This window comes from Alosa alosa, chromosome 18 (genome assembly GCF_017589495.1).
Source record: "Alosa alosa isolate M-15738 ecotype Scorff River chromosome 18, AALO_Geno_1.1, whole genome shotgun sequence".
Classification (NCBI taxonomy): domain Eukaryota; kingdom Metazoa; phylum Chordata; class Actinopteri; order Clupeiformes; family Clupeidae; genus Alosa; species Alosa alosa.
In genome coordinates this window covers 27,451,945-27,464,583 of record NC_063206.1, presented here as the reverse complement: position 1 = coordinate 27,464,583, position 12,639 = coordinate 27,451,945, and the positions used below count along the sequence as shown (strand labels likewise).

The following is a 12,639-nucleotide window of genomic DNA, read 5'->3' as shown; positions in this document are numbered from 1 at the left end:
ACTCTCAGAATGACGTCAATTTGGGAGCATGCTACACTCCTTACTTCTCAAATGACTTGAAAAGCCCATTTGCACAATTTCATTTTGCCTATTTGCCTATCATTTTAACTTTTCCCCGCTGTATTGCCGTTTTAATATTTTCCCGTAGAATATCCCATATTAGGCCTACTGTAATACTCTCATAACATTAGTCCTGCATTCTGGCCTGTCTCTGTGTCGTCCTGTTCTTACCCTTTGCCCTTCCAGAGAAACAGATGTATTCAAATCATCGTTTTGCTTGCTTGAATGCGAACTCAGAGTGATGTAGGCCTACAGTAGGCCTATTTAAGTTAACGACGTGGTTGTCGTGAAAGCACGATTCGTGAAAGCACGATTCATTCGATTCATAGCTGGAACGAAAGAGAACGTTATATGGCGACAGAAATCAACAATCAAAAAAGCCACTTTGATTTTTTGCTGTTTTCATTAATACAAAGGTGGGTGACCCCCCCTCCTAGACAAAAAAAAGTTAGGTGACCCTCCCCTCAACAAAGACTAAAAAGACATGACCCTCCCCTATTTTCCTCCGGTGGCCCCGTTTATAAATAACGAATGGTCCCTAAAGATCAGGATTCACAAGAGGGACCCCTGGAATCTGTTTTTCAATGGACAAAATCACATTGAAGAAATTTCAGTAGGCTGTCTTTCAATACTTTTTCCTGTGTTCAATTCCACTTTAATACACAAAACTCTTATGTTTGGATTTTTTATATGTGTGTTAATATAATGTGTGGTGAAAATTTTGAATAGACTCACTGGAAGTTTAGGCTAATTACGAAAAAAAAATACTTATTTCCACCATATATTTATTTTACCTGAATATTTTAACTTCCAAATTAAATGTAAAAATGAATGTCAGACGAAATGTAAAGTTTGACTGACTGGATTTTGTATAACGTTACAAAACATAGTGAAAACTGTCTAGGTCACTCTCACTCTCCCTTGCTAAAGAGCTAAATGGTTTAGTCCGCCTGCACGATTCATAAGGTAGTCTATCTTTTGTTTATTTAGTTGAGCATCGCTAGTAGTGGACCGCTAATTGTTGTGCTGCTGGTGCAATGTGTTTTCGCCAAAGAAAGCCAAGTCAGGTTACTAAAACAAAGGCCAAAACAGGAAAAAGAGAGACATCAAAATGAGGGGAAACAACTGCTAATAAACTTCTTTCCATAGAAAGGTGAGCACAAACGTCAAAACACGAAATCCCATGGTGTTTGCTTGAATATCTCCGCAATCATTGGTGCTAAAACGAACTGAGACAACCCATTGGAATAGCGAAAAATACACTTTTATAGGTTAGGCTAATCTGATTCATCTCGTGATCCAGCTCCATCACTTTCAGAAAGACTGCATGGCGCCAGCTTGATTCATGTCCTGTTGTAGGCTACATGCTGATCATTATGACAGCCGGCGCAGCCAGCGGCATATCATCAGATTTTCAGATTTTTTTTTTTTTTTTTGTTTTTTTTTTTTTTTTCGATGCCCAAATTTCCGTCAATGATTCCCGGGACACTGAAAGACCGGGTACCACGAAACTTGGTGGACATGTAACCCCACATGGATAGCATGGAACCATCATTTTCGTTTTGATCTGTAGCTCCCCCGCTGAATTGGACCCCCCGAAAGGAGGGTAGGGCAGACACAGTTTTCTGTGAATGTCTCGAAAACCGTAGGGTTTAGGAGGACCATTTTTTTTTTTGTATGTTGATCTCAAGGGGCCATGTCAACCCATTCCATAACCACTCATTTCATGTATAGCGCCACCTAGTTAAACACAAAAAGTAAAAAATGAGGTGGTGTAATTGAAGGTATCTGTGACCTAACATAGTCAAAACTGCACGAAATTGGAAGTGTAGGATCATTATGACACCCTCTGTATGCACGCCAAGTTTTGTGGAATTCCGTTCATGGGGGCCACACAATAAATTAATTTATGTTACTATACACCAACTGGCCTGTAGGTGGCCGGAGACAGTTTTCTGTGAATATCTCGAGAACCGTAGGGCCTAGGAGGTCCACCTTTTTTTGTATGTTGGTCTTAAGGGGCATGTCAACCCATCCCATTACCACTTATTTCATGTATAGCGCCACCTAGTTAAAAATTAAAAGCAAAAATTAGGTGTTTTCATCTCAATATCTCTGTCTGACAAGGTCAAAACTGCACGAAATTAAAAGTGTAGGATCATTATGACACCCTCTGAATGCATGCCAAGTTTTGTGTACTTTCGTTCATGGGGGCCTTACAATAAAATAATTTATGTGTACATTTAGTGGCGTACACCAACAAGGATTCCCGGGACACTGAAAGACCGGGGTACACAAAACTTGGTGGGCATGTACCCCCACATGGATAGCATGGAACCGTCATTTTTCGTTTTCATCTGCAGCCCCCCCGCTGGACTGGACCCCCGAAAGGAGGGTAGGGCAGACACAGTTCTCTGTGAATCTTTTATGGTATGTTGGTCTCAAGGGCCCACATCAACCTGGCTCATAATCACTCATTTGTGATTTGCCCCGGTAAAAAATGAAAATCAGTAGGATTAAAAGAAAGCCAAAATAAATATTAATCATCATCCTCATCATGGCTGCATTTTTCAGTATTGGCGAGAAGTAGTCGTTTGTCCACTAGATGGCGCATCGTTGCAGTGAGAGGCGTAATTTTGTTTGAATTTAAAAGTGGGTTGGAAAAACAATGGGCGCTTCATACAAGGACTGTAATTTACCGCAGCGAACATCTAATAAGGATAGGACGATGTTCACATGAAGTGTAATTCCCATTTCTTCTTGAAGCCGAAATAAATCTGAGGATGTTTATCGGACATGCTTGGTTTTTACTGCAGGTACGTTAATCTTGTAATATCAATAAGGACCTAGGTAATGTTACCGTTAGCGTTGGTTGAGTGATGGAGGCATTTGATTTATTGCATTTGTAGAAAACTATAAATGCGGTTATACCAAACAAATGTATAGCAGCACTGTTTGTATCTTTCGACTGTCATTTATTGCCGTGCTACAAAATCATTCTGTGCAATGGAAGATTTACCAACGTTACACCCGGTCTGATACAGTTTTGCCTATACATGCGTGAGACTGAGGCGCCTGTTTATTTTGTTTTAAGTGCGTGCAGGGTGTGAGGGGAATCGATGTGCTTTGATTGCAGCTTGGTAGTTGTAGTCTGTGAAATTAAAAAGCACGTGTGTGTGTGAAGTATCAAACAATGACACCTTCATTTCATTATGGCTGCTTTAGCAAAACACCTTAAGTTACTGTGTAGTGGGTCCCATTTAGAAGTGGCTACTTCATTCGCTTTCCTTGACTCATGGAGCTGCGTGAATGTTATTACAACTTTTAAGCCCGCGATATGACAGTTTAAGTCCGCTTGATACTGTAAGGCGTAAAGCCATTGGTTTCAAAGGAGATTTTATTTGTGTCGCCAGCATAGCCTATTGACAATTTATGTTGTAAATAGGCCTACCTTATAATCCTACCTGTAGTTTAGGGAAGCTAACAGCTTTCTATTAGGATCTAGTTTGTTAGTTACCGTTTTGTCATAACTCCCTGATGCATTTTGCATTTAGAATAGCCAGAGCGTGTATATCTCAATCGGAAAATTAAACAATATCGGGTGCCTATGGACTAGGCTGGGTGAACCCAGCCTGATCTGCCCGCTATTTATTTTTTGATTTCTTAAAAGATTGAGCTTGGTCTGATGAAAGCCAGACTAGCCATGGACCTCAGTTAAACAATGCAAGGGAACATGAATCAGCCTATATTTGCACTAACAATACGGACAAAAGCTCTTCAACTTTGGCCCGTTAAAATGTGTATGAACAGTCTAGCGGCGTATTTCATCAAGGCCCATTTGGACATTTGGTTATATGCACCACTGGTTAGATGTAAAACAGCATTTCGTTTCAGACTAGGCTACTGTTACTTAATTTGTGCATTAACAATAACGTTTCAGACTACTGTTACTTAATTTGTGCATTGACAATAAAGTATTACATGAACTAAAGATTACTAAAATCTTATGTAGAAGAAGAAACATTCACAAAAATCCATCCATCCAAAATGACCTTTGTTTTTGATAGCTGTTGAAAATGGCATGGAACTGACAGAGATGTTTTTGTTTAAAAAAAATACATAAAAAATAAATAAATAAATAACATTATGCTGATACCTTTTGCTTTTCCCAAATACAATGTAGCCTACAGGTGTAAGTGACCTTTCATCAATCCAGTTGCAATGGATGAACTGTGATGAACTGCCCTACTTGTGATTGTTTAGAGATTTTAAAGGTTTTATAACAATTCTACATCTTCTTTGGCTATTCTACAATCTATTCACCTTTTCAGCACCAGTAGGGTACTTTCTGTGCAGCCGCACACACACACTCAGGCATGCCAAACAAGCATACACAAAAGTTTCAAGAGTGGGGGATGGAGTAAAATATGGAGACAAATTGAAGTGTGATTTATTTTCGCGGAACGGATGTACAGGACTGAGCGGCGGTCATATTTTGTACCGCTATTAGGGTACATCTAGTTATCACTAGGCTAGTGGTTGGGCAATTTTTTTTCTCACCCTTTCTGTTTTCGTTAGTCTTAACTTTTTTTTTACTCAAGTAACGGATGGGATTTTTGATGTAGCGAAGTACAATACTTCACTCAAAAAGTAATCAAGTAAAATTTAAAATACCGATTTTATAAACTACTTAAAAAATACAAAATACACAGAAAAACTACTCAATACAGTAACGTGAGTAAATGTATTTAATTACTTTCCACCTCTGCAAGAACTACACTGCCTATGCCGCACAACGATCCAAGCTTCCTACTGTCATGTATGCTTCAATTCGTTCTGTTACCATAACTACACTCAAAAAGGTGTCTTTGCCACATGTTGCCGTATGTGGCATGCTGTACTGTATATAAGGTCATTTGTCATTTGCACTACCTAAAAACATCACTATTAACCCTCTAGACCCCATAGCAGCCGCTGCCGGCCGCTCTGTATTCTCCTGTAACTGCCGGCGACGGCCAGCATAGAATCATTGGTGTAAACACTGGATGTGTTGTTGATGAACTTTATCTACACACCTGAATTAATTATTTAAACCTTAATGAACAGATTGTAATATTAAAAGCTACTGTATATGGTTGTATTTGTAACTATTTTGAGATATTATCATGTTATTATGTGATGTGCCTTGGCTGCAGTCAAGGGTGATATCAGAGAGAGAGAGAGAGCGGAGGTTCTGTTTAATGGTCATGCTTTACTGAGGACCATTCATGATCGCCCTATTGTTGTTTTAATCCACACTTTTGAATAGTCCATGATGATAAGGGGCTTGTCTTTGAACAGCATCTGTGCTTCTGTTTCCCCGTCATCTCACTTCCAGCATAAACGGATGACAAAAATAATCTCAGAGAGGAAAAGATGGAGTGAAAGATAGAGGGGAGAGAAATGAAGAAACAAAGAGAAAGATGGAGGGAGATAGAGAGAGAAGAAAAACATTTGCTTTTATGCTCTTGAACACTATGTGGCCTTCTCCATTGTTCTGCAAAGCTTAATTATTACTGTACATAAATTACAATAATAGTCTTTGAGAATGTTAAAGACATTAGCGACGTATAATCACAGTGCAATTACCCTCAATTAAGTAGAAAGTGCAAGCTAAATGTAGAATCATTATTTTACAACCTCTTTAAAAACCATTCATTTTCATGTACTTTTAAATGAAAATTAACTCTGGTTTGACAAGGATTGGAGAGAGAGCTGTGTATTTTTTTTCTTCATGTTCTTTGTTTCTATGGTGATCAGCACAACCTTTCACAAACTGTGAAGACACATATTTTGTCTTCCCTGACACAATTTGGAGGGACTGCTTCACATATCAAAATACACAAGGAAAAACACACAAACGCACGTGACATGTCTTAGTGTGCACGGGCCCAGAATAAGCTTCTATTCCTTTCAGTGCAAGTGGGGGAAAAAAAAGAACTTGCAGGGTTGCAAACTACCCACAAGTATTTGAACACCTATGGTACACATACAACAGAGCCTATTCTAGCGTTCCATATATTTAGGCTTCTCCAGGCGTAGCAGAGGCAGGGTTTGCGCTGCTTCAGTGTGACCTCTGAACCCCCTGCTGACATATACAAAATACAATGTGCTAATCTGCAAATCCCGTAAACCCATATAGAATAGCTAACAGCATCACTAAATCGGCCAAGTATTTTTTTCTCCTTCTGTCTAATGTAATGGGTGGATTGTCCTAATGTGGGACATTTTTTTACTTTTTGGACTTCAGTAGTAGGCTATATTAGGCTGCAATGTGAGGACAACACATTAAATCCACATCAAATGAATGATTGATCACAGGACCCTACAGCTTTGGCTTTCCCATAGTTTCACTGGCATTCATTAGTTTGGGGAAGAGCCACACCCACTGGAGCTTAGGTGTCCCACATTAGGCAGTGTCCCACATAAGGACAATTTAGTATACCAGTGACCAAGTTGGTGACTACCCACTCTCGCAGACTGATTTGACACAGACCCCGTGTGAGAACCAGGATGCCTGCTAATAATTCAATATTGCTAATTTGAATAACAGGCAAAGGTTAAAGTCCGGCATTTAGCAAACATTAACTAAACCCATGTTTTAAAACTAATTTCCTTAATAATTTGGCAAAATCATTTTTGCTAATTTTCTGAACTCCAAGTTCCAACACCAATACCAACCATGAATGGGTGAGCAGCATAGCACCCCTATGTGACAAACAAAACAACTGTTCTAATCCTTGTGTGAGGCATTTATTAGCTGCCTGTCTGTGCTCTCTACCCTGCTCTCCTATTAGGGCCCACTGGGTGTCCAATCTGCAAGTTCACCTCTGTGACAGCCTGTGGAGAGAGAGAAAGAGAGAGAAAGAGACAGAGAGAGAGTGAGAGGGCAACAGAAAAAGAGTGAAAGCGAGAGAGAGACAGAGAGAGGGACATGAAGAGAGTGAGGGCGACAGAGAAAGAGTGAGAGAGAGAGAGAGAGAGACAGAGACAAAGAGGGAAAGAGAGAGGCTCTGTGTGCTGGTGGACTGCCGGTAGACTACCAGGCATCCCCGGAGCACAGCAACGGGCAAGCTGAGCGCTCCTGTGGCAGACTGAGAGGATCAGGGGCCCCGCTGGGCTCGGTAGCTGTGGCCCCTCACGCTCCATACTCAGCTGGAGCCAGGATGGCAGCTGTGTGCCCTCACTGAAAACAAATCACCCAACCCACCCTTCCAAAAATAAATAAATAAATACATACATACATACATACATACATACATACATAAATGAAACAAGAACACAATATACTTCCCCCTTGCATTTTTTAAAAATTCTGGCTGTTAAATAACCTACACAATTTTAGCGCAGTTTGGGAGGGACAGAAATACCTAACAGAGATGGCCCGTCTTGGCTTGATAGCTTCTTTCTGACTCTGGTGACGTGAACATTGGCTACCTGCAACTGCATAATGTTATCACTTCACTGACACTATGGAGACATATTTCACATCAACAATGGAGATGAAAACTAGCTTTCGGGTTAACAGAGATGCAGATCTGCCTAATTAATTTCTTTGCGCAACAGGCCAGATTCTAACTTCATTTCAGTGAGATGAGTGAAATAAATATATTTTTAAAGCTGCCATCACCATAGGCTACTATTTGCTACGATATTCACCTGTTAGAAATAGAACAAGTTGCTATTTCCTTTTTTTTCGTGCAGTGGATTAGGCTATCAAATCGCTCGTTTGAACAGTAACAGTAATCCACTTCATTCGTGGTTTTAAATATAGTTGTTTCTGGCCTACCCACGAGAGGTTCAGTTTGTCAGTTTCACTTGCGCACACATGTACATTGACACTCTACATGGACACTCTACTAGGCTACAATTTAATTTTGTGCTTCTATATTTTATGACACCAAAATTAGGGAAACGTTTAGTTTATTTTTCTTTCAATCCGATAATAGCCTGCTGCAAATACAGAAGCTCGGCATGGCACGCCCCAAATGAAAATGAATGAATGGAACCTCGCTTCTCGCGTCAGTCAGGAAAAACACTATTCACCAAGTCACGATGATCAGCTATTGGCGCGGTCCAGCAGCAGTGTGTGATGTTTAGCCTAGGCTGAGTGTAATCTTAGGTAATGTCACGTCATGTATGAGAACTAGTATTGTCTGGCAATACTACATTGAAATGGCGGCGGCCATGTCTCCAGGCATTTTGGTGTTAAAGTTAACGTTAGTTTGCTTTGCATGTGAACATGACGTGACTTGCGATGTATGACACGACGCAGCAGCCTAACATTCCCTTGCACTAAAATTAGTATTATAAATAATTTAGATATGTAAATCATATAGCAAATTATAGCCTAATGACATACTACAATTATAGCCTTATGATGTATTACAAAAAAAAGTTGAGTCCTCGATGAGTCATCGCGAGTGCGAATGCACGAGTCCGAGTCCAAGTTCGAGTCATTCAGTGCTCAAGTCCAAGTCAAGTCACAAGTCAAGTGTGTGTGTGTGTCTGTCTGTGGAGGACAGTGACAGGGATAGAGAGAGAGAGAGGGAACTGGTGCTCTATTAAAAGGATCCATGACCAGTCAGTAAGGAAAGAATATGAATATCCAGCATATTCATGTAGGAGATTAAGACAACTTTATTTAATTACAATTTAATTACAATTAATACAATTAATAATTTAATTATTATTTAATTACAAAATTATATTAATATCTCGCCTTTGTGTCATATTGCAGGAGACTTCGCATCATCAATCTCAATCTGCTTAAGAGCTATTGCTGTAATGGATTTGGTTAATTTACTAAGTTAATTAGGTATTTAATTTAGGATTCAGCAAGTGAGGCTCTAATTAATCACTTGTTATTGTGGAAGTGTTGTTGTTATAGAATAGATCTACATACAAATTAATACAAAGAAAACTTTACTCAGAAAATACACATATAACCTGGTTGCAAAGCCAATGTGCCTTATCAAGGGCACAGGTGCCACATTTAACTTCCTGCCACTAAGGAAGGCACAAAATGTCTGCCCTCCAAAATGGCACATTTCCCATATCTCTGTACAAGAGGTGAAGCTGCAACTGAGCTGTTTTTGCCCTCTAAACAGCCAGCCTTGAAAAAAAAAGATGATAAAAGATGAATAATTTATGACTTTCACCCACCCCCAACTTCCCGCGCAGCGGGGGGAGAGTCATAGCACAGGCGTGGCGCGGTCGACAGACAGAATCAACATTTTGCACAGCAGCGGCGGGCAGCGTATGTGTCGGAGTGCCGTGTCCTCGGGGTTAACGTGAGCCAGGCGTCTATGCACCACAGCACAGCACACGAGAACACACATGAACACACCGACACGCACTGATTAGCTGTTGCTTTCACGCCTGTTGTTGCTGTAGATTTTCTCTCACACACACAAACACACACACACACACACACACACACACTAGCGAGAGAGAAGCACTCAATCGTATTGTTTGCTGAGTCACTGCTGTCAGTTAAGATTTAAAAAGGCAGACTCAATAAAAGTCTCTGTGTCTCACTGCACTGGAGTGATGATGCATGATAAGACTATTCTCCAGGGCAGAATAACGCTGTTTATTAGATCTCATCAAACCTCCATCTTTCCTTCATCGTTATAGACTTCTATTTATTAGAACTTACAATAGGAGGCTGTTCAGAATTACAAAACATCTCTGTGACATTTACCTATGCAAAAGCTCTCATACCAAGTATGCACTACCCCCCAAACACACACCACACATGTATGCATGCATCCTTGCGTGTGTGCACACACACACCATACTAAGATGCATGTCAATATCAATGAATAAAAAAAAAATAATTAGAATAAAAAATGCATTCAATACAATTGCCTCAAGAACTAGACATTATTTGATGACTGCTTCCGAGATTAAGGATTGACACTGTAGTCTGTGTTTCTCACATTAGTCTGTGTTTCTGAGTGCCTAGCTAATGAGCAAAATGGCCATTGCTGCATTCACCTCAGTCTTCCTAACCCATAACTGCTCTTTGATGAAGAGGCAGTACCCACTTCACTCCTTGTGCTGGCTCTTTACATAAATGCACTAATCTACACTACCGTTCAAAAGTTTGGTGTCACTTAGAAATTGCATGGATTCCAGTTGCTGCTACTGGAAGAAACTGCAATCCATGCTTTTCCACAGAATTATTTTTGGAATCTGATCCCTTATCATACCTGTTCATTCTTACTCGTCGCTCGACTTATCGTGACTAAATTCGTGACCAAACGCTAAACTTCGTGAAGATACTGTCTGTATAAATTGTCTTGTAAGTAAACTACCAGTGCTACGTTGAGCCTCGTAAATGGTGTAAAACAGTGATTTATTTGCATGGCTATAGGCCGATGCCCGAGGCACCCCCATTGAAAAAGCTGTTGGTAGCATCGGCTAGCTAGTGCCAGATTTCGGAGTGCAGAGGACAAGCCGAGATGGGATATGAGACATACGTTCACACTCGGTATCATGTTTCAACACACTTTAGGTCAATATCACACCGGAATTCTCCTTTATTGTTGTAAATGACTGTTGTAGAAAGAAATGGCTGATATGTAATGCAATATCTACATAAGTAAGTATACAGATGCCCATGATCTGCAACCATTCATCCAATGTTCCAAAGGCACATTCTGTTTACTAATCTGATACTGTATAATTTTAAAAGGCTAATTGAGAAAACATTTGAGAACCCTTTTTGTAATTATGCAAGCACATAATGTAATCTGAAAACTGCTGCCCTGGTTAAAAAAACAATGTAATTGATCTCAGCTTGTATTCTGTCTATAATTAAGTGGAATGCAAATGTCTAAGTGACTCCAATCTTTTGGAACTGCAGAGTACATCTGATCATCACACTCACTGAGTTGTGTCGATTCATGAACACGACTCAACAGCGTGGATGTTCAGTTATCCTCATTTAGTTATATCATCATCACATGCCCTTTTTAAAATCATGGATTGGTGGAATGACACTAACACCAGTAACAATGTACAGCTGTATAATTTCTCATGATATTATATTATAAATGATATTGTGAAAGAAATGCATCTAGCCTTCAACAAATAGTGTTTTAGTAAGCCAAAATCATGCAAAACACACAGAGCCTCCTGGGCCGGTATTGTTCGGCAGGAACTCAACACTTGCTGGCACTCAGGCAAGGTCATAGTGCTAGCACTAGCACAGAGGAGCGTGGAAGAGACTCTGCTCAACTTTTGCATTCACTGCAGTGCATGGGTGTGTGCTTGCATGTTTGGATGTATGCTCGTGTGCAGTGTGGGCAGCGAGTCACTAAAAGACACACAGTTCACCACTTGTTTATAGAGCACAGACATGCTGGCATGCTACATTTTCCTAGCCTGGCCCTGCCTACCTAGAGCTTCTTTCAGGGAGATCTAGTCTGGAACACCATAGTTCATAACCATTTCCTTCAGAGAAGAGAAATGTTAGGCCTATCAGTGACGAGAGGGGAAGACAAAACCAAAACTTATTGTGATAAACAGTAGACAAACATAAAAAAATGCAGTCGGAAAAATGCAGAAATGTATGTACAGCAAAGGTAGACCCATATACATTTTTTCTTGAATGTTGATGCTGTTTATTAGCAGTTTGTAAAGTTAGGAATCTCTGATAAATGTGATTGGTAAGGCTAGACCAATGATTTCAAAGTTAGTACCCGTCACAGTGTAAGTATTGGAAACAAATCTCAATCGTGAGTCACCAGACTCTATTCACTTTGTGAATGAGTCTGGATTTTTCCAGGGTAACATATTCCAAGCAGAAAAGAGAATATTGCCCTCAGCATTCTCTCATCGCCATTGTCCTCTTCCTTTATAAAACTAATTTAAAACTTCCTTTTAGAGCAGAAATCAATGTATGCCATCTATCGCAATGGTAACAACAACAGCTGTACAGTTTATGAAGAAACAAATGCATAAAATGGAGGACCCCTGTTCCACTCAATCAAAGCCTCAAACACATGCAGTTGTAGCCACTGACCTCAGTTAAGCATTGGTCACAGAGACAAAAATACCAGCCAATGAAAGGCAAATAGCACAAGACATGGGGGACGTGGATGGATTTGTGGCCTGCTAGTTCTCTTTAGCCTTCTAGTGTCTTCAAAGGAGAGTGCTCTTTATTTGGTGAGATGACTTGAAAACCAATAAATGTTTTGATTGTTTTGAACCATTCTGAACACCAGAACACTGCTTTCACTGGAACATCAGGCTGTAGTGGGATTAAGTTTTAAGTTGACAGACTATTGATATAGACTCTAGTATGATCACCCAGACATAAAGAACCCCTAGCAGTATGCAACTTAAGTGCAGATAGCATAGGTTTGTTTGTTTGTCAACCCTCCTGTTCTGTCCTGTGGGAAAAAGCATCCAGTCTGTCTGTGTCTGTGTCTGTGACTGTGTCTGCGTCTCATCCTCTGTCTGTGTCTCTTCCTGTTTCTGTGTGTACGTCTTGTGTGTCTTGTGTGTCTGTCTATGTCTCTGTGTCTG

At 40.2% G+C, this 12,639-nt stretch overlaps 1 protein-coding gene across 6 annotated transcripts in view; it reads right to left on the bottom strand.

Moving 5' to 3' along the window:
* Positions 1-12,639, bottom strand: part of pcdh15a (protocadherin-related 15a) — a 267,430-nt gene that overhangs the window by 71,213 nt on the left and 183,578 nt on the right. The gene's annotated exons all lie outside the window — the stretch shown is intronic.